Source organism: Buteo buteo, chromosome 1, assembly GCF_964188355.1.
Source record: "Buteo buteo chromosome 1, bButBut1.hap1.1, whole genome shotgun sequence".
Lineage (NCBI taxonomy): Eukaryota > Metazoa > Chordata > Aves > Accipitriformes > Accipitridae > Buteo > Buteo buteo.
In genome coordinates, this window is record NC_134171.1 from 7,737,416 (window position 1) to 7,755,014 (window position 17,599).

Here is a 17,599-nt window from a genome sequence, read left to right on the forward strand (position 1 = left end):
AACACCAATGGCTGCTACACGCCAGAGACTAATATTTTGGACAATCCAGAAAGGTGAAGCGATGAAAACCCCTCCAACTACTCCAGCTAAAATCGGAGGAGGCTCAGGAGAGCGTCTGTTCAGCCACTGGTTTTTGATAAGACGATACACAAACTCAGTGCCCGACTAGAACAAGCTCCCAGGGTGGCGAACGCGGCCTTTAAAAATACCAAAACGAAACCAGCAGATGTTCCAGCCACGCAACTTCACTTCAGCACACAAAGCTTTATGCTGTACCACCACTGTGAAATCATTAGCAAAGTAAACTTTCTTATTAAGTCCGACAATTTTGGAAATAAAGATCTGATTTACAAAAAAAAAAAAAAAAAAAAAAAAAATTGAATCCATAGGTTGTTTTTTTAAATTTGAAATTAATTAACATTTGTTTATAAAAATAAACTTTTTCAATCTACAAAACTCATGACTGCTCTATGTTACAGCAGAAAAACTACCAACTGTGGAAGAGGAGATAAAAAAAGCTCAGAATTTTCTTTTGTTTTTGCGATCTAGTGACCCTAATAATTCCTAGGTTTAGAGTGAACAAAAACAGTGAAAATCTGCACCTCCCATTTCTAATGTTGTGCTCCTTCTGACCTCATCCCCAGCGTTTAAAATCGCTAAATCGTATTTTCTGAAGGCTCTTGCCTGAACAGGCCATGTTACTAATTTGTTCATAGCGTTTGGCTAATACAGGATAATACATGCCGTGAAGTGATAAACCTGATATCAACCCAAGTCTTGATGATAATTTACAGGAGAAAGCTTTTCTTTTGCAGATCAAGAAAGGCTTATTTCTAAGGTGCCCCAAGAGCCAAGAACTCTGTGGTGCTATGAACTGCTGACAGGCAACCAATAACTGTGACAAATTATACATTCATGACATCTGCAACAATCGATAAACTGACTCACCAAATTAATAAAATATAGATCACAAAGCATACATTTTTATTAAAGAATAATTTCATGATAACCAAGTAATGTGGATGCTTCCAAGCATAAGATTAAATTACATGCTGAGCAAATCTGGCATTTTGTGATAAACTGCGAAAATAGTCTTTGCAACAGCAACTGAGGAAGAACATTGCTGACATAGTCTATAAACATGTTTTATAAAGCATAACCGAAAGTAACAAAAAAAAAAAAATCATTGAACTGGTGGTTAGAGAATTCTCTACCATATCCATAATAATTACTTTCTAGACTTCTCCTTGCTTTGTAATTTATTCCTTCAAATACATTGCTGATTTTGGTGTTAAAAGTAATAAAAACAGATTACCTACATAGGGGAATATTTACACCAAATTAATTCCTTAACTAGTCCGACTTCAACAGTCATCATTATTGGAGTACACAAAGATTTCTGGTACATTTAGGATGACAGAAAAGTTACTTAAATATACAAGGCAAGTGTCCTACCTGATAGATGGACACTGCTTATCAAAATTCTGTGCCTGCTGAATAACTTTAAGTATTTGCTTGAACTTTGGAATACAATGAATCCCATTGGACTTGCAGGTCTGAGGCCATACATGTGGTAAAGTATTTTCCTGCATGGATATTTTCCACTACTGAGAAATGCATCAAGAAGAGCTTTTCCAACCTCTTGTAAAGGTATCGGAGAAGTCATTCCTTCCCCGGAGTGGAAGACAGAGCATCTCGTAGGCAAAGGCTTTACTTCGGGGAAGAAAGCACTTAGGCACATCCTCAGCCTCCATTATCCTCGTTAGGTTATCGCTACACAGCTCTGAAACATGTCCTAAAGGAAGAATTTAAAATACCAAGATCCTGTTTATTAAAGTTTACAATTATTAGTTCCTGAAACTCTTTAGTACTCGGTCTCTGCAGGCTACCTGTGCCATACCAACAACATTAGAAGGCTGTCCTAAAATTAGTTTTAATCCTCTATAATGACAGATACGTGGCGCGCTCTCAGGCAGTCTTCACATGATTGAAGCCTTGTCAGATCTTCCAAATATTTCTTTTATGGTAAAATATCCAGCATTTCCTGGAAGCATACTGTCATACTTCCAGTGAGTCAGTGAGTATTTTACATCCATAATGTTTCACCACTTTCTAAACTTCCATGGATTTCCTAGCTAAACACATGATACGAGGTCTTTCCCGTCCTTCTTTCTAGCTAATAAATAATGGAATCTTAATTTTGAAATGCCGTCATGAAACAAAAATCAAATAGAGCCTAAGTAATATAAAAACAATATTTGTTTATACTAGATCCATTATGAATTGAATTCCTTTTTTAAACAAATGACATTTAATAATACATTAAACACATAAACAGGAACATATTTGAAGTTATAATTCCATCAGCTCTTTCTCATGACATTCATCTTCTGAAAGGCCATATTCACGTTTCAATCTAATCATTTATAGAACATTGTTAAGTTAACAAACAGACATGGCACCTTAAAAATGGCTTACTACTTAGTTAGGGGAGACAGCAGCTTATCTATGGCAACCTAGATCAGTTAAAAAAAAAATCTATTCTCTGGCGTATTATTAGTAACCGGAAATTTATTATAAAATGTTACATTCTTTCAGAATGAAATATCTTTATTTGGAAAATATACCCAAATATTTCAACTTACAAACCACTATTTATTTCAATATTTTACAAATTTTCTGCACTGTGATCATTTCATTTACTAAGAAAATATCCACATTGCTATGAATCTTTTCAGTCACCAAAACGTGACTACAGATAGCAGCAATGCATATTTTAGAGAAGCAGCAAACAGGACCAGCTTCAGAATTACACCCACAACCCTCAAGATAAGATGAGGCGAGAGCGTTTTCTCTTGCCATAAATTACCACTCCCTTCTATCGGCAATTATTTAACTTTCAAAAATAGCTGCAACGCAGACAAATTATGAGCTACGATTACGCAAATTTATCCCTGATATTAAGACTGCATACATGCATATATGTATACCTACTTAGTCTATTCTAAAATGTATCTGCATGCATAATGGTTAAGTATTATAATCAAATACACCAGGGCGTCTTTACCTTATCGCCCAGAATAACAACATTTCTATGCTAAATATCTGTAAGCCATTCCAGTGGTCAAAAATGCCCACTACTGCTTTTTATCTGTATGGTACCAGCCACTTGATCCTGGTGCATCCTCTTCTAATAAACCTGCCTCCTTCCCAGACAAGAGTGCAGAGACCCAAGTTGACAGGAGTCAAAAGGAGCACCAGCCAGGCTTCCAGGAAAAAAAAAAAAAATTATACATATATATATATATATCTATATATATATCTATATCACTGAGTGCAAGATAGAAGCTGCATCAGGTTCAGAAGTCCATACTCTGAAAAGATGTGAAGGCTGGAAGTATTAGAAATACCGCATACATAGCTGTCTGTTCTTGGCTTCTGTTGGATACTTCAAGACCAAGTTGCCTCATTCTTTTCTTGGAAACTGGAATTATTGAATATCTTAAGTCACTCAATGAAAAGCAAATTAAAATTTGACTACTCCTGCACTACTATTCTGACTTAAAGCAAGCACCTTCCACTTTGCCAGAGGTCTTGGTAGACCACTTGGTAGACCAACGCTTCTGCTGAATCTCTATCATGCTGCGAAGTGCTGCCTCTCAAACAGACAGCTGCATTTCCCTTGTTCATATATCCAATTATCCAGATATTCATCTTAGATATGGGCTAACGCTGCAGATCTTTAACAGAAGGGCATTGTTTTAACTCCCATAGCTCTTCAGAGCCTCTGGTCCTACCCGCATGGCTTTATATTCGGCCATTTACCTACCAGAGCCTGCTGGGCGAGGGAAGGGAGATTCTCCAGGAGGTAGCACCATGGGCAGGTTTGGGGCTGGAGCTAGGAAATCTCTGTATTCTCAGTGACATGGACACTTCTTTTACTCACTTATTAAAATGTTGTATTTACACCATTCATTATGTAGTGAACATTATACAACAATGAACTCAGGTTCTTTTTTGTTGTTGTTATTTAAGCATTTCTTGTTATTCTTTGCAGTTTTATAGGGCTTAAGAATCCCAGATTCCCAGAGATCTAGGCTCTGCACAGAAACTTAAGAAAAAGATGGCAACCCAATACAGTTGTCTTTTTCCACACTGGCTTTCAATCGTGATAGAATATATTGCTACAATAAAAAGCCTTGATACTTTCTGATTTAAAGCACAAGAACAAATGCTATTTTTAAAGTCAAAATCTGTTATAATGATAGGGTTGGGGTTTGGGGTGGGGTTTTTTTGGAAGAGTAGAGATCTATATTATTTTTTTTTAACTTAGAGTGAAAATTCTGAATATTCTACATGCGCATTCACATCATTTTGCAAAACTGTCAACACTAGATATATGCTTCCTTCTTTGAACTATCTCCCTGGGTTGCAACCCTCATCTAAATTTGAAAATATTTTGGTAAACATAGCTGATGTTTCATGGGTGTAACTTTGAGACCATAAGGAATTTAAGAAAACAGTTGATACCATTCTAAAATCTAAAATAGGCTTTTAAGAATCTATCAGCTTTCTCAGATCAGTAACTAATGTGATAACCATCTAGAAATAAGGATCTCTAGCCTATTACTTCCTCCTAAATTTTCCTCCCTGGAGTTTTGTTTTGGAACTTTTGAGCTCCTTTTGAAGGTTATTTGTATATTCTATTGTGATGACATATATAACACATTAAATATGTTATTCTCTTAATGTTACACGTTTAGCCTATATATCAAGGGACTTGTATCACAACATTTATCACAATGGGCTTTCACTCCAAGAGCAGATTGTCTCAAGTGTAGCCATGAACATCCATACTTTTCCCAGATAAAGAAAATAGTTTGAATAAGCATTAAGAGTGCTACTGATGTAACACATTTCTTAGAAGCAGAGGTCTGAGAAGGATTTCCCTTGGGATGTTACAGGAGCTATGCAAAACAACTCCTTTCACAAACTTGAACTTCCATGTTAGGGAACCCCCTACATTTTTTTGCCACCTCTCTCCTTGGAAAACTGTGGTGGACTTGGGTGCTCTGCCCATCAGGAATCCTCTTCCAGCATTCACCCTCAATTCATGCAGCATTTGTTGGTACCATTTTTTTGTTCTGCAGCCATTGACTTTCAGTTCTTTTACTTCTGCTCCATACTCTATCTCTCTAAGGATGAATACTCTATACTCCTCACATATCCCTCATAGTGCTAGTATCTTTAACCTCACATGTTACTGTTCAGAAACTCACACTGATAGAGCAGAAAATTCTGTTCACCTGTTTTTATGCATATCACAAGGACTGCTAAAGCACATCCCATGATCATCCAAGTACTATTTATCTATAATGAGGATCTTGTTGCAAGTTCCTATTTTACAAAACTCTGCTATTACTCACTGAGTAATATGATATGACCTTCGATTTTGCATTTTGAATTTGAGTCCACTTCTATTAGCCCAGTTTTCAATGTCATCTCAGTTATTTCTGTACAATACCCTGATTCTCTTCTATATTTAGGATGCCTTCCAATTTTGTCATTAGCACAGCCCCTCTACTGATGCCAAGTGATCCACATTAAGCAAGTCAGGCTCAACACTCCACTGGTAACCTCTCTTGCACACCACACCTTCTAGAAAAACATTATTTCATTTGGAATAACACCTGTCAGTGAATTTATGCAGGAAGAAATAATTCTTCTTCAGCTGAGTTTTCCAGCTGCAACCACTCCGCTTGCTTTCTGGTTTGTCTTTAGGCTAAGAGTTAAGATATATAGAATGAAATCATGCCTAGTGTCACTGACATACGGACCGCGTCTGGCCTCCACTACATCATTATTCGGCAGATGGTTGTGAGTAACATGTTCTGGTTCAAGGTCTTTTAAAGACACTGGGTGCACACTGAGGAACTGGCCTCTGTGGTTGGAGTCACACACGCAGTCGTGCTCTGTGGATGCTTTACTCCACCACCAAGGTCTCACCAACCTTCAAGAGGCAGGCAAAAACCAAACCTTAGCTTGAGTCTTCACTTCTGGTAGCTCATGAGGTAGAAGCCTATAAATCTTGGTAGCAGTAAATACTAATTTTTATGAGTCTTGAATTAATTCACAATAAGCTCCTTAGTATTCTATAAAATACACAACACTCTTAAGTGTTGAGGGCTGCGCTGAAGCTTTGGGGGGTTTTTGGAACAAGAGATAATGTCTGGATTTTGAAACACGGTGGTGTTTTAGAAATGAAGAGTGAAGACTCCCCCAGGGAGGTACAAGAGGCTGCCCAGCACACCACACAGCTGCCTTTGGCATGCCGGAGTCTTCAGAACCTCTACAAAAAAGTGGTTCTGCCAAAAAAAATGAAGTAGGTTTAACCATTTTTAGAAGCACTGCCAATACCAAGACATCAAACCAGAGTCTTTGCCTGTACCTGTCCCCCTATCCCTAGAATGATCAACCAGTATCGTTAAATCACACGGTACCATTAAAGCAGTTCAAGACCACCCTGGAGGCATTGGACCCAAAAGCAGCAGATCTGCAGGCAGTCACAGCGCAATGAACCCACCGCCTCTCTCAGGGGGAAGACCCTCGGCTTGAGCAGGCCAGCATATGTACATACTTATCGCCAAAAGGGTGGAATTTCTGCAGAGAGACGTCAGGTAGCTTTAGGACCTCTGCTGAGGCGCGTTCAGTGAAACGCTGTGTTTTAATTACGCAATTACACAGAACTCACAGACCCAGCTCTGAAGTTTTGCAGACACAACCCTCCTTCCTGGCACAACCCACTCCAGCAGTTAAATTCCGAAGCTGTGTGCAGGGCAAGAAGATTTTTCTTAAAGCCTTCCAACAACATCAATAACACAGTCCTAGTTATGAACTTCAGTTAGCTATGTGCTCATTAAATCACAGCTGTTTCCCCTTGATGTAGTATTAGATCAGACATCACTAAAACTGCCTCTGTGTACGTATGTATACAAATACGCTTCGCCCTTTGTTCTGCAAAACAAACTCTTAACATGAAAGTGTTTATATTAAAACTAAGTAGAATTAAATGTCAATTAACAATTAATAATAGTCTTAAGATAACATTTCAGATCTATTATAATCCTATAATAAACTGACTGCAGAGCTGACATCGTTTTGGTTTCAGCTATTGTTTTGACTCAGAAAGAAACTACCAGTTGATTAAAAAACCTGAATGATCTTAAGCATTAACACCTCAATTGAAAACTGCTCCTGAGCTTCGCTATTTGCTCACAAGGAGGTCAACACACCTCATTTCACTTGCCTACCTGCTCATCACAGCTTTGCATACATGAGGAAGGGTTTGGGTTTTTTTCCATTTAGTTATTAACTCGTGCTTCTTTAACAAAAGCAGATGGATGTTTTTTCCTACTCCTCTAGTCCTTTGTAAGCTCTTCGGATCACAGATAACGCAGAACCTATTTAGCCTATCTGGAATGACAATACTGTTCAATTTGGATAGTATAAACCTATTTTTCAATGAAAGAGATATGTTTGTTTTCAAAGCTGTGTGAAATACAGAAAACAATCCACCAACTGAAGATATAAAACTAGGTAAAATATGCAATCATTAACATCCATCACTGTATTTTGCACTCACATTCTCGCTAGAGTAAGACTTCTTCGTACAGCCTATCTTGCAACATGAGTAAGAATAGAGCAGTTTTGATGGATAGATCAGAAACAACAGCTTAAAATTTATTTTTAAGTTTGTCTATTCCTATATGCCTTTTTGGAAGAGTTTAGTTGCCTTCAGAAGCTCTAAAAATGGTTCTGCCAAAAAAATAGGCTTAAGCATTTTTAGAAGCCCTGGCAATCCTAAGGCCTCAAACAAGAGGTTTTGCCTGTACTTGATGCTTCTTTCTGTGAAGACAAGACCTCTAATTCTACAAAAAGCAGCAACTGATATTGTAACAAAGACTGAAATCCACCATACTGCAAAGCATCCAATTTCAGTTCTTTGCTAAAATGTATTGAAGCACAAATACATTTCAGTTTACCAACATACTTCAGGCCCAAGTTCATTTCTACATGATTTTACCTTTAGCTTGTAGGAGCATTTAATGATGTACCACATCACCTCAATTCTATACGCTATGTAATAAGCATTTTACAACCTTTGGAAAAGGAGATAAAGCTCAACAGCTAGCTGTATTCATCGTTTTCCATCATTAATCTAATGAGAAGGTGGCAGATGAAGCTAGAGTAGGCTATAAACATCCTCCGGAGCATTTTGCAGTACGGCACGCGTGGTCTCGGTCACTTGCTGTAATGGGAGCGTGCATCCTTATTCTTTCTCCAAAAGGCAACACTGCCAGAATCAGCTGCTTACGAAGTACCCAGTATGTTATTTACAGTGAAATAACACAGGGACTGGAGTGACTCTCAGTGAATCCATACGTATTTTACATGGAGTGTATATAGCTTATGTATTGCCCCATCGTCAGGATTAAACACCTTCTTTTAAAGTTACCAGCTAAAACGTGTTTTGTACACTCTTTTGGGACAATGGAAAAATAGAAGTGTTTTAACTTAATCCCAGCTGTAAATCCCCACTCCTGACGCACGTCTCTCCTCCTCAACCACCTGAATGAACCTACGATTGAAGAGACGAGGAAGAGCAGCTTCCATTGTATCCCAAAGATTTACATAGGACTTACAACACTTAGATTATTTGAACAAGGTTACTTTTATTTAATCACAGAAGAAAAACTCTATCAAGTTTAAAAAAAAGAAAAAATGAGAGTAGTTTAACAAGGTAGGAAAGATCACTGCAGCAGTCCTTGGCATGGACAACACTTCACAAGGGTTGAAAAGCAACAGCCATTCAAGAAGAAACTGGTTTCGTCTTGTTTGAACTAGAAACTCCCTACACAAACTAAGCAAACATCCTTATCCTTTCAACAACCCGAACACTTGAAGCCAAAGTAACAAAGCAAACAAATATGTTCAACAGTATTTTGTCATTTTGTAGCATCTCGTATCTGGGGCACCCAGAATTTTCTGGGTAACGCTAGGAAGTATTATTATTGTTTTGCACTGGTAAAGAAGCTAGAAGAAATATTTCAGTCCCATGAGAGTCTCCACTCAGTCTTGACTTGACTCAGTCTCCACACATAGAAACTTCACAGGGTATACATAACTAAATGCCCTTCACAGCCATTTAAACATTCTAAGTGTCAAATATATTAGAATAAGAAAGCAGGAGTCATTAAAAAAAAAAAAAAAAAGATTTAAAAATAACACATGCACAAAATTAAAAAGGTAAAGGATTGATTAATGACAAGCAGCAGAATGATGATGCAAGAATAAAAATCGATCTTCATGGAAATCACTGCATTTTGTGCAGAAAAATCTTTGCAGACCACCATACAGTATGGTGGCCTTCCAAGATTGACATCCACAGTATCTTAATAGGAAATTTGGTCTTATCCCTTCTCTTATATCCGGCACTAACATACTTCCTACTATAAATACTTCAAATGTCCATAAGCAATAGCAGTATTGATGTTTGTGATCATAGGATAGCACTAATACACAAAAATAGATTTTTATTTCTGTTATGAAATATTATTAATATTGAGTCTAAGTAGTTTCTGAACTGTGTCTAGAAAGACTGGACTTAAGTCTTTATTTTCTAGAGGTGTGCAATGGGTGCAATTAGAAAAGAAAACTATTTTCATATCACAGTAATATTTCAGACATAAAACACCACTATAATGACATGTCATTTAATTATGTAACATCAGATAAATCAAAAGACGCTAAAAAATGTCAGAAGTTAAGCATATAGGGGATACCTCCTAATTTTCCTCAAACTATTTTTAATCAAGTTCTCATTTTAAAATTGTTCAGTTATTCCATTTGCGGAGCACAGTATATTTTGAATCTGACACTTCCACCACCACCACCCCCAAAAGGAAATCCCATCACCAAAGTGGTAACCTTGTTCTTTAAAAGTGACTGTATTTGAATAGACCAAACTGGGCTTTTGGGGGAAGAGTAAAATATCTTAAATTTACAGCATCAGTAAACAAAAGCAAGAGATATCTGTATTAAATGGCTCACTAGAGCATGTAACATTTTACAGAAATAGGATTTTACAAGGATACAGAAGAGTAGATTTTCTGTATTTGAAGAGTCAACCAAAAGGGATGGGAAGAAAACAACGAAAAAGATACAGTATGAGGCAATAGGGACATACCATGAAAAGATTTGAGGTTTAATATACTTATTTGTGATTTTTTAAAAATTAATTAGCTAGGTATTGTTACAATGGAATAACAAATACAAATTTTTTTTTAGTGCAGCTGAATAGGGGAATTAAAAATATATGGAATCGCTTTTAATTTGGGATGAAAATGATCTAACACACATACAGCTGGTGCTTTAGCAAGTGATAAACACCTTAATAGAAGAAAAGAAAAAAAAGAAAAATTTTCTCTAAGCTTGCTTTATAGTTTTTTAATGTAAAAGTAGATGGACAAAAATGTTTATGACAACTTCTTAAAGAAGAGGCAAAACTGACATTCAACTTCAGCAGATCTACAGGATCAGCAAGCAACAGGATCCACAGCAGGCAGAGCCCAGCAGCAGAGCTCCTGCCCAGAGCTACAGGGTGTAAGAAGTGGAGCAAAGAAGCTGCAAGATCACAAAAACTAACCTTGCAAAACTATTTCTAACAATTCCTTCTAATCTCTCTAGTAACTAAAGAGTTCAGGACCACATAGTGCAAGCCAATGCATATTCTGTACATTAAATGTTTATTTTCTTTTATTTTTTTCCCCACTGAATTTAGACCATGTTACAGTCTAGCTCTTACAAAAACAGAAAATTGTATGTCAAAAAAGAGAATAAGAATACAGAACCTGCGTTTAAGATAACATCTACGGTCTCAATAAAATATGTAAACCAACTTGTTATGGCTCATTGTCTAGCCATGACAAAACAATTGTCTTGGAAAGGACTGACTGTCAACAGAAAAAAAAAATGAAGAGACTTATTGATTTAAAAAAAAAAAAAAATACTCATTTACCTAAAGTTTTCTGGTCTTACTAAAGCTGAAGAGCAGAAACAAGCCCGCATTACCTATTAGTTACACAAACCCACAAAACACTACTGCTGAATTAGAAAAGTATAAGTAAACAGAGATTGCGTTAAATTAGTTAATGCTGTTTGGGGGTTCTCCTATTTCCTTGTCATTGAAGTTTGTAGCAAGAACAGAGATGTGTGTCTGTAAGGAATGTAGCACCCTCAAGCACGAGGGGAGATGAGGGTGAGAGTGTAACTAAATGAGTCCTCTGGAAGCCACCTTAGTCTCAAACGCTGTAAGGTTTCTGACAGTCAAGGAAACCCTAAACCAGAGTTACTGAGGGCTGTGAAGTACTACATGTGTGGAAAACATTTTTTTCATTCTGTTTTCTTATACTTCTCAAAAGTTTTATTGACTTACTCTGGATTTGAACAGACACATTTCTTTTGATATTAGCCAACCAACCAGTATCAAAACTATGTAACTGAAGGTGTTGCATATGAATGTAAAATCTGATATTGAGTGGAACTGATAGGAAGAACTATAAGGTTCATTTGCTCTTGGATTATATGAATCCCTATGGTTGAATCTTGACTGTTTTCTTCACTAATGTTAGTAGAAGCACATAATTGACATCAGTGAAACGATGAAAGCATTGAACAGGAAGGATGAGCTGTTGACATCAATTTTTCCTTCAGACTAGAATATTTATCCAGTTACCTAAAGAGACCATGTTGGTTTTTTAGGGAACAGTTGACATGGCTGATGAGTCTATGCTGGGTCAGAGAAGGTTGTACCAGCCATTGGGGAATAAAGAATGACCAGGATCATCACCAGAATCTATATAACCTCCCATATATAAAGGGAAAACATGAAAGGTCTTGAATTTCATGACATGCTCTAGGTGGCACTGAGATTAGCATCTCCTTTAAGAAGAGATTTGAAGATGTCTCTTCAGAAATGAAAAAGAAATTGCTGGTAGGAAAATGGACGTACTACCCAGTCCTGTGTAGAATGGCAGTGCATTATCCAACAGAATACAGCATCTCACAGAGAGTCCAGACATCTAACCTCATCCAAAGAAGTCAAGTGCCCATTAATCTCTAAATTTAAAGGTATTTTTAAGCTTTTATTTATCTTAGTTGATAGGATTTAAAAAAAAAAAAAAATCACTTGGTATACTAACATACAGAAACTAGTCTAAGAATTGAGCTGCACAATAGGCTGAATGAAACATTATTAAAACAAAATCTTGCTGTTAGTATTGGATAAACATACATCCCCATCTATGACCTCCAAAAACTCTACAGGGCAGCTGAATCACTGAAACTCTCCACTGTGCATCTCCAATGCGACAGCATACACAGCAGAGATACCAATTTATCCAGGACTCTTACCCCCTGTAGGCAACCAAAGGCAATCTGTATCATCTCCATTTCAGCTGGAAGCATTTTACAGATTTATCAACTTTTATCACCTCAAATGCTTCGCTAAAAGTTTTATCATCTGAAGCTCAGAAAACATGTTACAGTTCTCTTGAATATACTGAATATCTAGCAGGCCTACATGGTTTACATGTATTTGATTTCAGATTTCAGATTATTTAAAATGTTAATTGGTAATTTGTGAAAATAGGTTTTGTTGAAAACAATAAAATTATAGACATGTGATTTTGTCTTCTATTTATATTACTTGCTTTAGTCTGTTATATATTACATTTTTGTTATATTGCTCATGCAACAGTGGATTTGCTGTTTCTGGAAAAACATGTAACTGCATCTTCTTTTATTTCATCACAGTACATTGAGATATACTGTCTCTGTGCAAGTGCATGTCTACATACAAGAAAAAAACCACCCTACTACCAGTTTTTAATGTAAAGGTTAAGATGCAGTTGCTCTCAAGCTCATTCTATTAAACTTTTTTTTCCCCTGATTAATGGTTAACTGGCAATAAGTCTGCACTTTCTTAGTGATATTTATTGCACATTACAAGCATCGTGCTGAGAAGCACATATGTAATAAGGTTTATTTCTATTTTCATGCTACTCCTTGCCAAAAAAGCACCGTGAAACCCATCTGTTGTATTTCCTGGCTGAGGTTGGACAAGAAAAGGAGACTCTACGCAGCACTCTATCACTGCAAACGATATTGATCAAAGCAGAGTTTGGAGATTGAATCGAAAGTGCTTACTCAGAGCAGGCATTCTGCCTCATTGATATACCCAGATGAAAATATATGTAACATATAACATACAAAGAAAAAAATAAAGACCAGGAGACATGCAGCTCTGGAATCCGGTCAAGCAGGTACCCGAGATAAGGACCTAATTAGAGGCTGAAGCTTCTGAGAATTGTTTCTTTACATTTGTCCACGTGTACCTTCAAACATGCAAATTTTTTTGTACTGGTGTTTTTCATTTTGTGCCAGTATTATAAATGAAGTATCTACCTGAAAAACTGAAGTATATTTGGGGTGCCTTTTTTTGTACCTTGTACAAGCGATGCGAGTGCTCTGATAGTGCATGCACAGTTGTTTGGTTTGGCTTTTTTACTTCCTCAAAGAAAATAGATACAGTCCTCTTTATTTGCAGATGGCATGCCTTTACAATATTTTAACCGTACTAACTTCCTCATTCAAGACAGGAGAAATGTTCTTCCTTTTATCTGTCAAGCAAACTGATGCAACACATAATTCAATGTTACTTTAGTGTGTGAAGGAGCATAAGTAATCAGGATGTTGGTAAGATCAGTTGAGATGATGCAAATGGATTCTGATCCATGGACGAAGAAAGGCCACCAAAATATCAGACTTAAAGGGAAACAAAAATATCTGATACATGACTTATTTTGAAGGAAACAGGGTAGACAGAACACCCAAGAATGGCTGTATGTTGACTACCTGGGGAAAGTATTCCAGAACTTGAAACATTTTAGTATTTAGGAAAGCAAGGGTATATAAACCATAACTGAAACATGCAATTGTCAACCACAAAAAAAACCCCTCCAAATGCAAATTAAAGTACAGAATAATTGTAGGCAGTACCATCACAACATACAAGGGTTTAAATTAAAAGATAAAGCAATTCAACCTCTGAATGCTAAATTTTGAAAAATTGTTTGCAGTGTGGACACAAATACCAACACAATTGCAAAACCTAGGGTTAGGCATAAACACACAACATACTTTTCCTCACCCCCCTTCGAAAAGCAAGCACACATACTGCTTTTAAGGAGTGTTGCTTTCAGAGTTCCAGAAAGTAACGTTCTCAGTATTAAAAATACAGCACACCAAGAGCCTAAGATACACTTGGGCTCCTTAGTGCACTCTGATGCAGGAGTAAGAGAGTTACCTTTATTGTGAAGATACAGTAACATCGCCAACAGGGTAGCTTTCAAGAATAACTGCTCTCCCATCTGAACTTCAGGTGCAAAGAAGTTAATCTAAACCCTTCTTAGGCTCAGATCCTTCCCACCACCTAAAGAACCTAAATAAGGTACCTTACTCAAGCTAGAAGTTCCTTTATATTTGACTGGAAATGATAGAAACTTCCAGATCATGTCATCTCAAGTAAAATCCTAGTCACTTTATAGACTACCTTTCTTCTTCCACTCATTAGGAAGCTAGCTTAACTGTGGCTCATCACATCACTGCTAAACACAGGTACAATATTCTGAATTCAAACCAGAAATAAAAAGTTCATACAGCAGATCTCTGCAGAATTTGTGAAACCTTCCTCTGTGGATCAGAGTCAAAAGATACCTCCACCCCCACGGTTGCTAAACTACTGAGACTGCCGGCAGTATGACCAATTGCTAGCAACAGTAGTGAAAGTGGCCATACAGTTTTGGTAATATAGACATCAAACAGCATCTTGTCAAAACCAAAATTTCATATTAGTATTAATTATCTTTTAACAACTTGAGAGATTACATTTCAATAAACCAGAAAGTTACCCTTTAGCTGGGGATGAGATTCTTTTACGTAGGCATGTTTGGTTTGATTTCTTTGACTCTTAAGTCCAATAGTTTCCTTTTGTCATGTAGATGTTTGGGGGAAGGCCAAAGCAAACAGTTATACCAGCTTCATTCTATGCATCTTCACATCTCTCTGTAGCTCTATAACTTCTTGGACTGACATTAAAGGCTCAATCAGAAATGCAACAAGTTTACCGGATATTTCCCCATTCTTCCCTCAACTTTATTAGTGCAGTAGAAAAATGTTATTCAAAAAAACCCCACAAGTTAACACAATACTATATTGTCCAGCCTATAAATCCATCATGCAGATTTTACATGTTTAGGGATATAAAGAATGCTTGACACAGACACAGTTGTAGTTGAGACCATCTCTGAGACTGATAAACCATTCTAGAAATGACACATTACACCCTTTTTTCGTAGATGCTTGTTAGTTAATATTTGCATCACAGTCCTTATTTTAAGGTATGATCCTCAGTTCAATGCAATTTACTGGTAATTACATTTTTAATTTTTTTTTCGAGATATAAATCTCATCCTAATGAAACCATACCTCCCTTACGTAGTACATAAATCTCTGGCTGTTTAGAAAGATCACTTTCACAAAGTACTGGATGCAGTCCAAACCTGAGAAATTACTTCTATGTACAAACCCTCAACCATGTTAGAAATCTTGGAGAAGTCTAGTAAAGTGGTTCTTGTAACTGTATTACTAAAGCAATAAAATCAGCAGAGTATTTTTACTATTTGTTTAGTAATAGCACTTGACAACCATAGAGCACTGTAACAGTAAACTAAAATCCACTTGTATTTTTATTACTCCTGCTTCAAAAAAAGAAATAAAAGATATCACTCGTAATATTCTTGTAAGTAGTCATAAGTTTCCTCATTTTCTTGATGTCATTTATATAACTGCTGTTATAGTTAGACACTTGATGAGGCAATATTTAAATAAAAGGACAAAACCCCTGTACTAATAGAACCAATTTGCTTTTAAGAACTTTTTGAATTACTGTACACTGCTAGCATATATGAAATCAGTCAGAAATGTAACAGTGGTTTCCATTTGAAAACTCCCAAGTATAAAAGAATCTGTCCTTTACGCATGATAAAATCTAGTGACACAGCAAAATATTGCTGCTGCAGTGTCCTCAAGGTATGCCCTTCGGAGAGTCCTGCGCTGCTTGCTCAGAAGTGCTGCAATAATCCATTAAGTAAAAATCATTTACATGCACAAAAACAGCTCAACTGCTGAATCATGAAGTAAGTATATAATAATTATGTGATACAGGTTTTTTTAGCTTGATAATGTTATTATTTTCTTTCAAATTTTCTCTGTAAATATGTTTCAATTATTCCTTAATAGATACAGTCACTTGGATAGGTGGATTATTAAATACTAAGTAGCATTATTCTATAATAGCTTGTTGGGGTTTTTTTAACTATATATAGACTTTTCACCTTGCTGTAAAACCAGTAATGAGTGATGCCTCGGACAGTGTAAGTATTATTATCATTTGACAGGTAAGGAAAAAACTACAGTGGGAAATTGCTTCCACAAGGACTCTAAGCACAGCTGGTTAAGCCTTGTTCTGATCTCCCATATCTTTAATCACATACCACACCACTTCTAGAGATCTGATGATAGATTTGTTACATACATCATCCACATGTTGTGCATTACCGCAGGCACCTAATACACAGAGGGCTACTTTTTATTTTTATTATTAGGTATCCTGCTTCTCTTTCTCTAAATGCTTCAGCCATTCTGAGTTAGACAAAAAAGCACACTTAAAAGTGGTCTCTAAAATTAATATTTCTTATAACACCTATGGTCTTGGTTTCAGCTTGGATAGATTTAATTTTCTGTCTAGTAGCTGGTGCAGTGTTATGTTTTGGGTTCAGTATGAGAAGAATGTTGATAACACCCTGATGTTTTCAGTTGTTGCTAAGTAGTGTTTAGACTAAGTCAAGGGTTTTTCAGCTTCTCATGCCCAGCCAGCAAGAAGGCTGGAGGGGCACAAGAAGTTGGCACAGGACACAGCCAGGGCAGCTGACCCAAACTGTCCAAAGGGATATTCCATACCATGTGATGTCATGCCCAGTATATAAACTGGGGGGAGTTGGCCTGGGGGGATCACTGCTTGGGAAATAACTGGGCATCGGTCAGCAAGTGGTAAGCAACTGCATTGTGCATCACTTGTTTTGTATACTCCAATCCTTTTATTATTATTGTCATTTTATTATTGTTATTATCATCATTATTAGTTTCTTCCTTTCTGTTCTATTAAACTGTTCTTATGCCAACCCACAACTTTTCCCTTTTTCTTCCCCTGTTCTCTCCCCCGTCCCACTGAGGGGGGTGGGGGGGGGGGTGGGGTGGAGTTAGCAGCTGCGTGGTGCTTAGTTACCAGCTGGGGTTAAACCACGACACCTATAAAATAAATCTGAAGTTGTGAAAAACATTATTATTTATTGCACTGACAGACCTAATGGGAAAGTATTAGAAATGCACAGCAGCATCTACCTGACGTCCTAGACATTGA

General features: G+C 36.9%; 1 protein-coding gene across 5 annotated transcripts in view; it reads right to left on the reverse strand.

Moving 5' to 3' along the window:
- The window catches only part of CTBP1 (C-terminal binding protein 1), a 245,708-nt gene that overhangs the window by 158,262 nt on the left and 69,847 nt on the right, over nt 1–17,599 (reverse strand). The window lies entirely within an intron of this gene.